We start from the raw sequence: 14,750 nt of genomic DNA, 5'->3' as shown, positions 1-14,750 counted from the left end.
CACACACACACACACACACACACACACACACACACACACACACACACACAAACTGCTTGTGTGACAAATGGACAATTCCAGACTCAGACTTTGATATGCACTGATATGTTTGGTGGCTTGGGACTTTTCTTAGTTCTTTCTTTTAATTTTTCTGCTGATCTATATTGTGAATGCAGGATTTCCTAACATATGAATCAGGGAAATGGGTCCAATATGGCTCTGAGGGACAGTCATGTGGCGCCATAGTACACAGAGCACTGGGCCTGGGGTCAAGAAGATTCATCTTCCGGAGTTCAAATCTGGCCTCAGACACTTCCTAGCTGTGTGACCCTGGACAAGTCACTTCACCCTGTTTGCCTCAGTTTCCTCCTCTGTAAAAATGAGCTAGAGAAGGAAATGGCAAACCAGTTCAGTATCTTTGCCAAGAAAACCCCAAATGGGGTCACAAAGAATTGGATATGAATGAAAACTGAACAAAAATATGGCTCTGAGTTCTCAACACAAGAGATAGGTTGAAACGTCCACTTAAGGGGACAAAAATGGGTGCCAGTGATCAGATGTGCCCTCATGATAATACCCACCTTTTATATTCCAGATCCCTGCCCCTCCAATCTTTCTCTTTTTTTTAAATTAAATAAAATGTATTTTATTACAAGCTGGGTTCTGGGCTCAGAGAAGAACCACCCAGAGCTCTTGGAGACCAGAGTGATGTGGAATCAGGGACACAAAGCATCATGACTGCTCTCAGAGTCACCTCTGGACGCATGGCCATGACCTGGCTATATGCTCAACACAGTCCAGACTTCCCTAGTCCACTGAGGGGCAGAGAGGATTGGGGGAGGGATGGGACAGGTAACAAATCCTCCTGATGGGTAAACAGGAGTCAGGAAATGAGTCTAAGTGTCTGAGGTGTGAGGGCAGATGCGTGGGTATGTGGTCCCCAGGATGCTTCGCCAAATTCCAGATTGTTCATAAAGTCACTGTACCCTCCAAGAGGGAGGATCAGGCTGGCAGTCCAGGGCGATTTACTGCTCAGGGGATGCAGCCATGGCACTGGTGTGAGCTGGCTACTGCCCAGTTGCCTTTGCTGCCAAATACAAGGTAGGTCTTCTCCTCCCTGGAGGAGCCTGAGTGGACAGACTCTCCAGAGAAGCCATTGTGGAGATCAAAGGACAGCAGGATTCTTTTCCTCCAATCCAAAGAGCCTTGTAGTAGCGACTGGCACCTAAATTGCTACCCTGATGTGGTCAGGCTTGTGGCAGGGGCATATGGGAACCCAAAGATCCAGGCCTCTGGGACTCTCCATTCTCTGCAGGGTCTATATGCCCTCTTCCTAGTCCAAAGGCCATTGTAGGACTAGTTGCCCATCACCAACATGGTCTAGAGGCTCCCAGCCTTAGCCAATGGGGGTGGCGGAGCCTTGGGGACACTGTCTCTCACTGGATGGGTCTTGGGGTGTGCTCTGAGGATGCCCTGGGGTCTTGATGGTGGGAGAAGTTTTGGGAGTCTAAAATGCATAGTCACCCACCTATACCCTGGCCCAAGATGCCCAAGGTTCCAGCTGATGCACACACAGGCTCCTCTGTGGCTTGGAGTAGGGAGGGGTCAGATGAAAGGGAATGTGTCTCTTGGAATGTAAAGATGTAGGGGGAGGGCAGTGGAATGATGGGCTCTGGTTTCCTTTCCTGAGTTGCTGAGCTGCTGAACCTTCCTGATTTCCTCAGCCAGGACCTTCCTCAGTGTCAAATATGCCTCATCCAAGTCGTCATTAGTAATGATCAAGTCGAACAGGCCAGGTTCCTTGCTGCTCTCCATGTTGGCGGCAGCGGCAGCCAGCCTCTTCTGCAAGCTCTCCTCTGTCTCAGTCTTCCTGTCTCGCAGTCGCTTTTCCAAGATGTCCAGGGATGGCACCTGGATGGAGATATAGATGGGATGCAGCTCGGTCTTCTTGGCGTTCCTGACCCCCTGCAGGTCTATATCCAACAAGCAGATCTGGTTCATTGCCGGCATGGCCTGCACAGCGGCTTTGCTTGTCCCATACATGTTCCCTGAGAATTCAGCGTGTTCGATGAATTGTCCAGCATCAATTTCTCTTTGCATCTCTTCCCTGGTCACAAAGTGATCATCTTTGCTGTTTTCTTCTCCAGGCCTTGGGCTCCTTGTAGTATGGGAGACGCTGAAGCCAAAAATGTTGCCATATTCTTGAAGAAGTTTTTTCAACAACATGCTTTTCCCAGCACCTGATAGTCCACTGAGAACAACTGGCCTTGGTCCCATCATCCCTTTCCCAATCCCCAACGCCAGAAGATTTCCTCCAGGACTTAGTTGGCAGGAAAATGACACTGATCCCAACTGGTCTTGGCATTATGGAATATTCCTACTGGTCATAGACTTCTAGCCACTGAGAGCTACAAGAAGCCTGTCCAGAATCAAAAGTATTTATTTTCCAGGTATGGAAACATCAGTTCAGGGGTTTTTTAAGGGATCTGACCAAAGTCCCAGAGCTAGTTATTAGCAGGAATAAAACAACAACAAAAAAATAACTTGGGTCTCCTCGCTCCTGGCCCAGGGTCCATGTCACCAAACAATGCTGTCTCCTTTCTGCAGTGCTTTCCACTTTTCCAAGCATTGTTACGTACAGTCTCTCATTTGGTCAAGATATCCCTGCCTTGGGGAGGCCAGGTAGCACAGCGAGTAAGAGCATGGGCTCCAGTGTTGAGAAGACCTGGAGATCGAATCCCGGGCTCAGACACTTAGCACCCACCCAGAAACACCTGGCTGTGTAACCTTGAGTAAGTTACTTAACCCCAATTGCTTAGGGGCAGCCAGGTGGCTCAGTGAGTAAGAGCACCGGTTCCAGTGTTGGGATGACCTAGGGATCAAATCTGGGCTCAGATACTTAGCACCACACCCAGAAATAACTGGCCTGTGTAACCTTGAGCAAGGTACTTAACCCCGATTGCTTAAAAAAAAAAAATACCCCTGCCGCTTAAGCTCTGACGGTGGAGGTAGAGGCCATAGCTGTTCCAGCTGCGGCAGCCAGCTTTGGCTCATGGAGGTGGCCCCTGAGGCACACCCCCTCCCACCTTTCTTAAAAGCAGGCTGAAAAACCTTTGACTCTTTCCTCTTTTTCATATTGAGTTTTAAGTCGATTAAGATAGATAGTCAACCATAACCTTCTTGGCCCCTAAGACTAAGAAATGATCAAGCATCATCTCCCCTCTCCCTTTCTAAGACAATGAATGAGAAGGAGCAGGTGCTTTTATCGTGAAACTGAAATCACTCTCTCCAGTAAGAAACTGAACAGGAATGGTGGTTAAAATACACACTTGCATTATCCAAAATTTCATAATTCGATGATGGCGTTACACAAATGTATGCATATATCATGCACATATATAGCAATGTGAAATTTTACTTTTAGTTAAGAGGAACATTTTTCTTTTGCAAGACTACTCCATGGGCGAATTGTTAAATTTTCAGTATAAATATTTATGTCTTGGAAATCAGTAAACACTACAAATCAGGGCTCTGTTTACTGTTGATTGCCCAGACTTAAGAAAGCTGGGAGAAAATGCTAATAGCGCAAATTTAACTTAAAAGTGTGTCATAGGCACTTTTCCCCCCTAGAGAGCCAGTTGTTAAATGTTTAACAGTCTATTCTTGGCCAAGGGCTTCCCTCCTCCCAACCTCCAGCAAGAAAAATACTAAAAATTCCTGCTTTTTTGGTTCATCTTGTCAAAGAGATCTTCCTTTGCTTTTTGATAAACCAATCTAAATCCAAAGCACGAGGAAAGCAGACTTAGAGACGTTTTACTAGAAGTTACTACTAGATAGGTTCCCTGCTAAGCACTGCACCAATGAATTTCTCCTAGACCCTTTTGTGTGTGTGTTCTTCGTTTTTTGTATTTTAGTCAGAAAAATATTATAATGAATATATATAATGATGTGTGTATGTATATGTGTGTGTGTTTATTTCTTTAGACTCTGTTTTTTGTTTAAAAATTCCCAAGAAAAAGATTGTTCATCACTGGCCTTGAATTCATAAGACTGATCCATTCCTACCTACCCCATTATTTGACAAAAGCTATGAGCCCATGGATTCAGAGCTCATATAAAAAGTCCCTCTCTTCCCATCTTACATATATACACATCACTCAACCCTGTTTGCCTCAGTTTCCTCATCTTTTACAGAATTGGAAAAGGAAGTTCCTTAAGTATCTTTGCCAAGAAAACCCCAAATGGGGTCACAGAGAGTTGGACACAAGTGAAACAACTGAACAACAAAAAGAAGGGGCATTATAGGCCATGATTTCCTTCTGGGCTGGATTTTGTATGGGGGCCACTAGGAAGTTACATCAATGGTTGAAGTTATCTTTCACTGGCCAAATCCGTTACCTTGACAACTGTAGGAGAAATTAAGGCAAACCCTTTGAAATTAGAAAAAATATTGTAAGGAATGATTGCATCTTAGCCAATATCTCTTCTATTACTTGAATTAAATATATTACCTCTAAAAAAGAGCAGGAAAGATAGATGGACACCTAGGTGTCATCATTTGAAGGGCACTGAGAGCGTTTCCCACTGACTATAAAAATGCCTGAAATGTCTCTATTACGGTTCATTTAAAAAACACCTAATATACCCAGAGTATTGTGCTATTGTTAGAGGATAGGTACAAAGCTTAGAAAAGACTTAGTCTCTGTCCTCTTTAAGTTTTTAAATTCCATATCAAGTGCTGAGTGAAGTGAGCAGAACCAGGAAAATAGTGTTCACAGAAACTGCCACAGTGTGCGATGTCTGACTTTGACAGACTTAGCCCTTCTCAGCAATGCAAGGACCTAAAACAATTCCAAAGGACTCAGGATGGAAAATACCATCCACATCCAGAGAAAGAACTATGGAGTCTGACTGTAGAGTGAAGCAGACTATTTTTGTTTTGTTCTGTTTTGTTTTTCTTTCTCACGATCTCTCCCATTCGTTATAATTCTTCTATGCAACATGACTAATGTGAAAATGAGTTTAATTGGAATGTATATGTAGAGCCCATATCAGATTGTATGCCATCTTGGGGAGGGAGGGAGAGAAAATTTAAAACTTAGGGAAGTGAATGTTGAAAACTAAAAAAAAAATAAAATAAATGGGGGTGGGGGAAAGAAAAATAATTAATAAAGAAAAAAATTCCATATCAAGATTACTTTAGTAGGACGATGAGACTCAAACACAAATAAATTATAATATGCAATCTCATAGGTTAACTGCAGCAAAGAACAACGAAACAAAGCTATGTGAGGTTGGGGTGGGCTTTAAAGCATGAACCTTGAAGGCTTTGTGGCTTCTTTTATTAATAACAATTGTCACTAATTCTTATGTGTTGTTTGGTCATTTTTCAGATCTGTCTAACTCTTTATGTCCCTTTTAGGGGTTTTCTTGGAAAAGATCTTGCAGTGGTTTGCCATTTCCCTCTCCAGTTCATTTTACAGATGAGGAAAGGGAGGCAAACTGTGTTCAGTGACTTGTCCAGGGTCACACAGCTACTATGTGTCTGAGGTTATGTTTAAAATCAGGAAGATGAGTCTTCCTGACTCCAGGCCCAAACCTCAGTGCACTATGGCGTCAACTAGCGGCCCAACTCTTATATAGGCACATTTGTACAGCTCTAACTTACATTAGGTCATTTTAACTTTAGAACCAGTTCTCAAGCCTTCACTCTCAAAAATGTTCCCCAAAACAATATTAACTGGCATCTTCAAGCTGAAAAAGTGTGTTTACATTTTATACCATTTGACTGTCACATTAAGCCTGTGAGGTAGGGATTTTTTTTAATTTTATTTAATCCATACCAGTGATTTCATCAGGGTTGGGAATTCCCAGCATAGAATCTCCTTCCCCTAATGCAGATCAGGAACTCATTTGTAATTTATTATCTTCCTATGTTACCTGAGGCACCAATCACATACCTAGCACATATCAGAGGAGAACATGAAACCAAAGTCTTTAGGAAAATGCTAATTGCAGCCCTTATCATAATGAGGTAGGTAGTTAAGTATTATTTAAAAATCAGACTAGTCAATATTAACCAAATAGAGGGAGGATTCAAACCCCTATCTACTCTGGTTCAAATCTGACCTCAGGCACGTAACTAGATGTATGACCCTGGGCAAGTCACTGAATCCTGTTTGCCTCCGTTTCCTCACATGTAAAATGAGCTGGAGAGGCATATGGCAAACCACTACAGTATCTTTGCCAAGAAAATCTCAAATGGGGTCATGGAGAGTCATACATGACTAAACCACATCATTATTATTATTATTATAATTCCCACTGCACTATAATACCCACACACATGAGGTATGCCCACACACAGCCTTGGAGTGAGGCTAAAATGACTTGCCCTTGGTCACATAGTGTCACAGGCAGCATTTGAACTCAGGTCTTCCTGAATCCAAGCCTAGAACTCTACTTACTTTACCACATTTCCTCCCAAATTCCATTTAGACACTTCTCTCCCTCCTTTTGGAGTCCAAATCCCATTTCCTCTAAGACGACTCCATATGCCATTAAAATGTTTTCTTTCCTTGAAGTCCTAGGGTACTTAGAGTTAGGACAGGATAATTAAGTAGTCTGATAAACATTTAATAATTGCCTACTATGTGTTAAATTCAAAGGTAAAAATTACAGAAAATCTACTTTCAGAGAGTTTACAATCTAATGGGGGTACAGATATATAAATATAACACTAAAGTGAAGGAAAATGTAATTAAGGGGAGGTCCAAAGAAAGTACTATGACATGTGATGGGTAGTCTGGGCTAGCTGCCACAGAAGCAATAACAATTTATATCTGTCTCATTCTCCTACTTTCTATTACTTTTAGACAGTGTTTGTCAAACACTATATAATTATAATTATGACACGACCCTGAAGGGCAGATATGAGCGTGAACCTCCCTTCCCTGTCTGCAGAGGTGGAGTACTATGGGTGTGGAATACAGCAAATGAAATCAAGCTTGATTAATGCTAGTTTTGCTGAACTAAATGCTTCCCCCTTTCCTCTTTATTATTTGTTATAATGGATGGCTCTCTGAGGTAAAAGTAAACGTGGGGAATTGAAGATGATATAAAAACAAAAGGTATAAAAATTTAATGAAATAAAACTTATGTAAACAAAAAATGGAGGAGAGAGAGAAGGGAAGAAAGAAAAGGAAAGAAGGAAGAAAGGCAGAGAGAGAAAGGAAGAAAGAGACAGGAAGAAAGGAAGAAAGAGGGGAAGAGAAAGGAAGAAAGAAAGAGAGAAAGAAGGAAAGAAAGAAAGAAAAGAAGAAAGGAAGGAAGGGAGAGAGAGAAAGAAGGAAAGAAAGAAGGAAAGGAAGGAAGGAAGGAAGGAAGGAAGGAAGGAAGGAAGGAAGGAAGGAAGGAAGGAAGGAAGGAAGGAAGGAAGGAAGGAAGAAAAAGAAAAGAAAAGAAAAAATGAGGCTGTCAATTTCCAATGAAGTGCAGTATATAATTTGGACACCAGGTGGTGCCATCCTCAGGCCACTAGCCAAAGGCTTCCTCAAAAAAGTATTCCATACAAAAATAGCAGTCATTCCTCAATTGATATGTAATTATTAGAGGCCGCATCATCCTCCTAGTTCCTCAGCTTCACAACCTACCGTAGGAGTCATCCTGATTCCTCACTATGTCTTCACCCCACCCCCCAATGCATTTGCCAATTTCACTTTTGCAACATCTCTCTTGATACACCCCCTTCTCTCTTCTGACATTGTTAATTCAGTACAAGCCCCCATCACCTTGCACCTGGACTATTGCAATAGTTTCTGGTGGGTCTGCCTACCTCTAGACCATCCTCCAATCAGCCACTAAAGCAATTTTCCTAAAGCACAGATCTGACTGTGTCAGTCCCCTACTCAGTAAACTCCACTGGCTGGCTGCAGGATCAAATACAAAATCCTCCATTTGATATCCAGAGTACTTTATAATCTAGCCCCCTCCTACCTTCCAGTCTTCTTACACATCACTCCCCAACACGGAATCATGGATCCAGTGACAATGGCCTCCTTCTTGTTCCAGGAACTAGATTCTCTGTTCCAGGCATTTTCTCTGGCTATCCCCCATGCTAGGAACACTCTCCAGTGTCATCTGTCCCATGACCTTCCTGACTTCATCTTCTGCAGGACGCCTTCCCTCTCCTGATTATTTCCTGTTCATTCTGTATTATAGCTTGTTTGCATATATTTGGTTTCTCCCCCACTAAGCTCCCGAAGGGCTGGCACTGTCTTTTGCCATTTGTGTCATCAGTACTAAGCACAGTGTTCAGCACATAGTAGGCACTTTTGTTTATTGATTGGTTGATTAGCTAAAGCTGTAGCTGGGAAGACCTCTGGCAACAGGACTAGGGACATGGAACAAGATGAAGCAGCCTCAAATAGAGATAAGACACCTCCGATCTATCCCTTCTTGGCGGGGTGGGAGGTCAGCAGCTGTGTCTTTAGGACATTTTCAATGTATTGATCAGTTGTGCTGACTTTTTTTCCTCTCTAAAAAATTATTTGTCCTTATGGGATGGCTTTCTGAGGAGGGAGAGATCCTCGGGATAACTATGGTGACTTAAAGGGGCAAAAAAAATCAACAAAAACTTTTTTAAAAAGAAAAATAGGTAAGGTGTACCAGGTATCCTCCTTCTGAAACCGGTAGAAGCTCCAGAGTAAGTGAAGACTGGGCCACGGGACAGAGCGCACCATTCTCAATTTCAGACGTAAGACTGAGTGGGCAGGGCTTAGGATAAAAGACTGCGCGTGCGCAGGGAAGGATGCCTTCCGAGGGCTGGGCTGAAGAGATTTAGGTAACGCAGATACGTGCAGTGGTTTCCTGAGCGCTGGCTGACTCTGCGCCTGCGCGGCAGGACGACGGACCGTGCTTGACGGCTGCGGCCGCCTCCGGTTGCCGTGGTGACACGGAAGTGCTGGACGGACGGGTGGTCTCTTGGTGGAAGGGTAAGGAGGCAGCAGAGGGGTTCGGGTCTCCCGGAGGCGGGGGGCATCACAGGGCGGTCTCTGTCGGCCCTGAGCCGGAACCTTCGAGAGAGGCCCTGGTGGGCGTGGTGGCGCCCGGGTCTGAGAAAGGGGAAGTTCCGTCCGAGCACACGTGGCTAATCATCCTAGCGATAATAGTAAGAGCCGCTCACGCATGTGCGTAGCGCTTACGCACGACGTCTCGTAGAGGTGCGCTAGTGATCTTTACAGACCGGGAAACTGAGGCTCGTAGTTGCACCGCGTGACCGCCGAACCCCCGGATCCGTCTGGGCTCCCGCACGGGTGGGCTGGGTGCTCTCGGAGGCAGAGCGGCTCGGAGCCGCGGTGGGGGGCTGTGCGCCTGCGGGATGACGCGCAGACGGTCCCGGAGGCGAGGCAGCGGCGTTGGGGGGAGCCGGGACGGGCTTCCTGCGGAGTCTGGGACTTGGTCCATCCTCCTTCAGCCTTGAAGGGGATTGGAGTCCCCAGAAAAGAAGTGAAGGAGGGGCGTATGTATCCAGGAGAAGAGCCTGAAGGGCAGTGTCGGAGGGCGCAGAGAGGTCAGCCAGGGAGGCCGAGGGAAAACCATTGCATTGAGCAGTTCAGAGAGCAGTTTCAACCGAGTGATTAGATTGGAAGCCAGACTGCAGAGAGTTAAGAAAAAAATGAAAAAGTAACAGAGGTTCAGTTCTAGGCAGCCTTCTCAAGCAGTTGGGCCACAAAAAGGAGGAACAGTTTAGGGCAATAATTGGCAGGGAAGGATGGATCAAGTAAGGGCTTTTTTGAGGGTGAGTCTGGACACTAGACAATCAGCCAGTAGAGTATAAACCTCTTGAGATGATTTCATTTTGTTATTATATTCTCCCAGAGTCTGCCACATAGTAGGGACTTAATAAATGCTTGTTGAATTTAATTAATCAAACACATGCTATGTGCCAGATACTTTGCTAGGTTCTTTGAATACAAATACCAGGCAGGCCCTGCCCTCAAAAAAGCTATACACTTTTTATCTATGAAGATAGATAAGTCTAAGTGTTAGAGAAAGCTGCTAACTTTCTAACTGGGTGTTAAACTCTGCCTTACTTAGCATTGCGCTCCCTCTTTTTTTTTTTTATATGCTTTATTCTGGTTTACATCATTTTTGCCAGATTTTGAGTTGTTTTTTTTTCCCCGTTTTTCCTCTACCCACCACCCCAAAATAGCGATCCCACAGGATATCCCCTCCTCCAATCTGCTCTCTCCCATATCTTTTCCCATAACCCCCTCGACTTTTCCAGTAGGGCATTAGTGGATCTCCCTGCCCCAATGCCTATATATCTTATTTCCCAATTACATGTAAAATAGTATTGATAATTGTATTTATATATTTTTAAATATTTGATTTTAAAACTTTGAATTCCAGATTCATTCCCTTCCTCCCCTGTCACCCACCTTTACTGGGAAGATAAGCAATTAAGTATGGGTTGTACATGTGTAGCTATGCAAAACATTACCATAGGAGATATATTGTAAAAGACTGACTATATTTCCCTCCCTCCTATCCCACCTCCCACTTATTCTATTCTCTACTTTGATCCTGTCCCTTTTCAAAAGTGGGTGCTTCCAATTTCCCTCCCCCCCAGCCTGCTCTCCCTTCCATCATCCCCCTTCTCATCCCATTCCCCTCTGAGACTCTCTTGTAGGGTGAGATACCCTATTTCACTCCCTCTTGTAGCTCCTATCTTTGTGGGAGCTGGAGCTTAGACAATTTCAGCTATCACTCTTCCTGCAGTCCTAGCTGTTGATACCTCTATTGACTCTACCTTTAGTTCTCTACTGCCCCCAGACGGACGATGCACATGCCAGCCCCCCTTCCCTGTCATAGCAGCCACACACCCATATGTCTCCTCTCAGAGCGTTTCGTTTCGCCTTGCCTGCCCATCTCTTGGTGCCAGAAAAATTCATCTAGCAGTAAAGAAAAATCTCACTTCACTGCTCTGGGTCTTAGTTTCTCATGTAAAATGAGGTCACTCTTAGGTCCCTTACATCTCAGGTTTATGACCCTCCTGTAGTCAAAGGCATCCACTTTACCAGTGCAGATCAGTGTCCGCTTTGCAAAGTAGAGCTTTCAGGGTCACTGAGAGTTTAAGTGACTGGCCCAGGTCACCAAACTAGTGTGGGTCAGAAGCAATGCTTGAACAAAAGTCTTCTACATCCTCCTATAGCAGAATCATAACTCACGTTGACATCTTGTTTTAAGGTTTGCTAAGTACTAGAGTTCAGTAAGCGTGGAGAAGAAGCATGGCACTTTAGTGTGAGGGGGAGTTGAAAAATTGCTACAGTAGCAAACCGTCTACCTTTGTTCACTCAGCAAACACATAATAAGCCCTTGCTTTGTGCTAGGCATTGGGGGAGATACAAGGATGAAGCATCCAAAGGTGGCTTCCTGTGGCATAATAACAGTAGCTGATATTTTTATAATGTCTTGAAATCTACAAAGCACTTCACATATGTTATTTCACATGAGCTTCACAATAACCCTGTGATATAAGTGCTATAGGCTCAATATGATCCCGTTATATAAATGAGGAGCCTGAGGTCAGAGAGGTTAGATAATTTCTCTATAGTCACACAGTTACTGAGTATCTGAGGTGGGGTTTGGAATCTTCCTGGACTCCACATCTGGCCTTCTCCTGCTTCACTTATCCCTAAGGATGAGATGTACACACACGCATGTCATACATATCATTAAGTGCATGAGAAGGGTATAAAATACTCAGAGATCAGATGAGGAACACTACTTTCAGTTAAGAAGACTAGGGAAATCTTCCTGGAGGAGAAAGTATTTGAACTGGGTCTTAAAGAATTTAACCAAAGCAGATCTTGAGATGTTAGGGCTATAAAGCACAGGTGTCCAACTTGGGTCCTCCTGGAGCTGCTGGAACCTGATGTCATGGGAAATGTTTTCACATAAAAATATGATAAAACATAGATAATGTTAATTTGTGGTTTTCTAACTCAGTGTGGGACCCCAAGGAGATCACTTCTATTTGAGTTTGTCACCTCCAGTGCAAATGAACTATTAAGCTTACTACCTTAACGTAGAAATCTGTGATTTTAGTTTTGGATAAGATTGGATGGAAGTCAGTATCATTATGGACTCTTGGGGAAGGAATCCACCTCACAGGGTTGATAAAAAGATAAAACAATACAGTGTTTGTGAGCCTTTTAAAGCTGTAGACAAAGTTAATTTTAATGTTGGTGCACCAGCTCCACCTGAGCCTGACTAGGATCCTTTAAATATGCAGGCTCTTCAAGCAATGGATATCTTGAGTCACCAATTTAACAGCTCTTAGTGGCTCTTAGGTGAAGTAGAAAGAATACTACCTGATCAGGAAGGAAAACTGGTGGTCTAAGGCATTTTTGCCTGCCATCCATCCCTCCAGCCATTGAAAGTTCTTCACTTATTAAGTGCTTATTATATGCAAAGCACTATGTGAAATAACTGGAATACCAAAGTAAGAAACCTGCACAGACCCTTCCCTCAAGGAGCTGTTCTTCCCTTCCCAACAAATATTCAAAACTTCAGTAGTCACCATTTTTGCAATTTGTAAACTAAAATTACCAGAGTTTGGTTTGCTGACCTAAAGGCTGGAACCAGATTCTGGAAAATGATGTTTTGGACAAGAGGCTCACAGAAGAGAAACTGGACAATTTTCATTATATAAAATTCAAAAGTTTTTGGACAAACAAAATCAATGTGGTTGTTATGGGAGAAATATCTCCTCTATAAGTTCATGTGGTTGGTAACTGCTGCCAAATATATATTTACCACAGTGCAGAAATTATGGGCAGCTCGGTGGATAGAGTATAGGCCTGGCGTCAGGAAGACTCATCTTCCTGAGTTCAGATGTGGCCTCAGACACTTACTGGCTGTGGTGACCCTGGGCAAGTCTCTTAACCGTGTTTGCCTCAATTTCCTCATCTGTCAGATGAGTTGGAGAAGCAAATGGCAAACCACTCCAGTGGTTTGTGAAGAAAACTCCAAATGGGGTTGCAGACTCAGACGCAGGATTCTGACAAGGCTTCTTATAGGAACATTACATCAAAGGGAGACAGAGAAATAATTCACTCACAAATCACAATCATGTACTTTTATGACTCTTAGTCCATAGATCCATAATCCCATTCTTCCTTCAGTATCATAAAAGTTGAACAAATTTAAACAGAGTTTCTTACATCCCCTAAGGAAACAAACTTCATCAAACAGTTGGCAAACCAAATTAGGTTACAGATTAAACTGCTTATAGAGGATCACAATTAGGCTTGTTCAGAAGAATTATTTACATCTTGCCCAGGAGTCCAGGACAGTTGATATTTTCTAGCTTCTTATCTAAGGAATACTTAAGTCACTTAAGTCTTAAGTCACAGTAAATTTCCATTTCCTTTGGGACAAGTTTTGGTCAGTTGAGGTTAGTATTAACCAAAAGATTCAAGAAAGGAATAAAAGTGTGAGGGATAACTTGCAGTGAAGTTTCCCCATTCTGAACATCCTATTACATTCTTATTTCTTCTTTATAACTAAATTCAGTATCATTTCCACATATACATATATATATATATATATATATATATATGGTCATTGTGTATTTCAAGGTAATGTAAGAGCTACTAGGTATTAATACAAATGATTGGATTAACTATTGAGACCAAAGTGGAGGCATTTTTAGTTTGGAGAAAGGAATGGTAGTGTGAGAGGTAGCAAAGGGTTAAATTTCTACAGAACTGCAAGAATTGCTGAAACAAGACTCCTGATAAAAGGTACCAGACAGTAGCCTTGGGAAGAAGTTGGGTTCCCAGTTCCCAGAGAACTCCTAGATAATACTAAAAATGAAATCATGTTGGCAGCAGCAGGTGGATTTGACCAATCAGAAAGCAGACAGCAGCCTTGGGACACCTGGGCCCAGATAAGGACACATCTAGGTTGGACTGGAGGGGGTTCAGTATTATGGGGTTGTTACTGCACTTGCTTGATAGACCTCATGTATTATGTATTCTAATAAAATTAGAGCCTCGTTAGTAATAATTATGGTAATGGATTGAGATTGCCTTGCACCAGTTGGTTGGCATTAATAAGAAGATTGTGAGCTTGCCTTACCAACCAATGGTAAAGTGGGATAGTTGAGAGGGTGTGGAATTCCCTCGTTAGGGCTTTGTAATCATGCTTTTGCCTTCTGTAGGGTGCTTCTGCCTTCTGGCCCTTTGTCAGATTGGGGACACCATTTCTCTTGAGATCATAATAAACTCCTTTCTACTTTCTACCGTAAGAAGCCTCCGAGTTTAATTTGGGCAAGGGTCTTTACTGTCCCACACAAAAGGAATTTTAAAATTCCCCCAAAATGGTTAAAATTAGAAAGAAAACAGTTGGGGGGGGGGTAGGGAATGACTTTGCAACAAGTTACTCTGATAAAGGTCCACTATCTAAGATATATAACAAACTGATTGAAATACATACAGATAAGAGACATTCCCCCAATAGCAAATGGTCAAGGGATGTGAATTGGTAGTGGTCGAATAAATAAAGCTATTAACAGTCCTGTGGGAAATATTCCGGATCACTAATAGTTGGAGAAATGCAAATTGAAACACTGTAATTCCACCTCATGTCCATCAGATTATCAGAGACCTGATGAAGCGTGCTATTTCCCTCCTGACAAAGATGTGATAGACTCAGGGTGCATAATTTGTTTTCCTTCATTA

The 14,750-nt window shown here is 43.1% G+C and overlaps 1 protein-coding gene, 1 long non-coding RNA gene and 1 pseudogene across 6 annotated transcripts in view; 1 reads left to right on the top strand and 2 right to left on the bottom strand.

Annotated features, from left to right (window-relative positions):
- Positions 1 to 8,796, bottom strand: part of LOC138158042 (uncharacterized) — a 34,693-nt gene extending 25,897 nt beyond the window's left edge. The window contains exon 1 of one of the 2 annotated variants that reach the window (XR_011167536.1): positions 8,668 to 8,796. This is a non-coding gene — a long non-coding RNA (uncharacterized lncRNA). Of the gene's footprint in view, positions 1 to 7,995 lie in introns of both variants that reach the window. The other variant, XR_011167537.1, reaches the window with a different exon arrangement.
- On the bottom strand, positions 1,544 to 2,802 carry LOC138158399 (guanylate kinase pseudogene; annotated as a pseudogene).
- A 53-nt stretch (positions 8,797 to 8,849) lies between the features above and the next one.
- TSEN2 (tRNA splicing endonuclease subunit 2) overlaps positions 8,850 to 14,750 on the top strand; it is a 38,506-nt gene continuing 32,605 nt past the window's right edge. Inside the window, exon 1 of one of the 4 annotated variants that reach the window (XM_069083908.1) lies at positions 8,850 to 8,993. The gene's annotated coding sequence lies outside the window, so the exon portion shown is untranslated. Of the gene's footprint in view, positions 8,994 to 9,052; positions 9,222 to 14,750 lie in introns of those variants that run through there. The other 3 variants (XM_069083910.1, XM_069083909.1, XM_069083911.1) reach the window with 3 other exon arrangements.

The sequence above is a fragment of the Petaurus breviceps genome, unplaced genomic scaffold (genome assembly GCF_028583685.1).
Source record: "Petaurus breviceps papuanus isolate PSGF00001 unplaced genomic scaffold, PetGlider_PUasm1.0 174, whole genome shotgun sequence".
NCBI lineage: Eukaryota > Metazoa > Chordata > Mammalia > Diprotodontia > Petauridae > Petaurus > Petaurus breviceps.
This window is presented reverse-complemented; position numbering and strand designations above follow the sequence as displayed.